This window comes from Capsicum annuum, chromosome 2, assembly GCF_002878395.1.
Source record: "Capsicum annuum cultivar UCD-10X-F1 chromosome 2, UCD10Xv1.1, whole genome shotgun sequence".
Taxonomy (NCBI): Eukaryota; Viridiplantae; Streptophyta; class Magnoliopsida; order Solanales; family Solanaceae; genus Capsicum; species Capsicum annuum.
In genome coordinates, this window is record NC_061112.1 from 82511027 (window position 1) to 82513038 (window position 2012).

General features: G+C 36.8%; 1 non-coding gene across 1 annotated transcript; it reads right to left on the reverse strand.

Annotated features, from left to right (window-relative positions):
- Positions 1-611: 611 nt before the first annotated feature.
- On the reverse strand, positions 612-713 carry LOC124896348. The gene has a single exon (XR_007052707.1). It is a non-coding gene; the product is annotated as a U6 spliceosomal RNA (small nuclear RNA).
- Positions 714-2012: the final 1299 nt, after the last annotated feature.

Consider the following 2012-nt stretch of genomic DNA (forward strand, 5'->3'; position numbering starts at 1 on the left):
TCACTAAGTTCCAACCTTCTTCGAGTTATCAACGCTGGAATGAGCCAGCAACTTTTCTTCACAGTGGCCAACTACAAATTTACAGTCCTTGGAGCAGATGCCTCTTATGTTAAACCCTTCACAATGTCGGTTCTTATGGTGGGACCAGCTCCGACAACTGATGTCCTAATCAAAGCTGATGAACAACCAGCTATATATTACATGGCAACGAAAAAAAGAGAGGGCGACAAGACCAGAGAAGGAGCTAAAACCGCTTAGGAAGTTGCACAACTGACTCATGAGCTTTCTTGATGACACTACGTATCAGCACTTAATGAATCAAGCAGGTTTAGTTGCAGAATGCCATAGGCTTTACTTATTCAGCGGTTACGAATCAAACATGATTAGCTGCAGTACCAAGTTGTTTATAAAAGATAGAGACAGAACTTACATCTTTAGGTCACTATTATACCCAAAAGAACTTAAGCCTGGAGGTGTTTACTCATGGATATTAAATCAAAGTAGTAGGGTATTAGCACTAGAACCCTGTCGCAACTTTATTCCAAAATGAGGAGAAAGAAATGCTAGATAAGAGAACAGCTTCTAGAGCTGGAAATCACGTGTACTATTTGAAAAGTTTGGATCATTTCTTGATTTGTGTTGCATCCTTGTGCAGGGGCCATGGCACAGTCTATCATTCCAATTTTATTGGATTTTCCCATCCATAAAGTAAATGGCCTGCTAAGCCAGTTGCTTGTCGCAATTTTATATAAAGTTCAAAATGGCATCAAAGATCCAAAACAATTTTAAATATGTGATTATATGCAAAACTACTATTTTTTTCTAGTTTATTTTAAATTTCTAATCTCATTGTATAAATTTCTATTGACTGACATATTGATCTGCAATGACTCCTTAATAATTCATAATTTTTCTCGCCATATTCATCTTTAACGCTACCAGCTTCTTTAGAAAAAAAAAAACTCACAGCATTGAAGCACACCTTATACCCTCAGTGCTTGCACAAAATTAAAGCACTTGTTAAGAGAGAAAAAGCTACCAGCGTGTATCGCATTGAACTCCATGGATTAAGCACAATGAAGCGGGCTTTTCATTGACAGCAAAATTATTTTTTACAATCCCTGCATTTGTGAGATTACAGAGGCTCCCGTGCCTAATTTGCTGGCTGAAACAACTGAAACCTTCAATTATTTCTAAAATGCGTTTTTAAAACCTTTTGGATGGAAAATAAGTAGTAGAAAGATTGATTTTGTTCTGTCTTTTCCTTCTACTTTTTTCTTGTGAGCCATTAGGTATCCAAAACTTATTGGTCTGACCAATTTGGATTCTAGTATCTAACGGTACTCCATTCTTCCGGACCGAACCTAAGATCCATGGTTAGGCCTGTTCCAGGACATCTAATGGCTAGTTCTTTTCCAGTTCTTTTCCACTTCGGTGATCAGGAAGTCCTAGACACCAAGATTAAAAGTAAATTAAGATATCTTTGATCAAAAAATGCTGCAACAGAATACTTACTAATAAACTTGTTTGAAATATCTTTACATGATATAATTCACAAAAGTTATCAAATCCTATCCCAACTCTAAATTAAGCATTCCCGCCGCGTAGAATATAAAGCCAAAATAACTACTACCTCCCAACTCTAATTCAAGCATGACTGAAATTAATGATAAACTAAAATTTCATACAAAACATGCATATCTGATGCATGAGTACATAGTTGAACCTGATTCATGAATGCATGACTGGGATTGCTAATAAGCTGAGTTTCTTATACTGAAAATGCATATATGATGCATGAAGTCACAATTAAATATACAATGGTAACTGGTACCAAGTCTATAAAGGAAAATCTCAGCATGGAACTGAGTAAGTTCAAGGAAAAACTATTACCTTGAGTCTGAGTTTGCGAAGAAGAGGTGAGGATACTTGGTCCGCATGTCTGCTTTTGCTTCCCAAGTAGCTCCCTCAACGGACTGATTCCGCCAAAGAACTTTTACTAGAGGGACTTC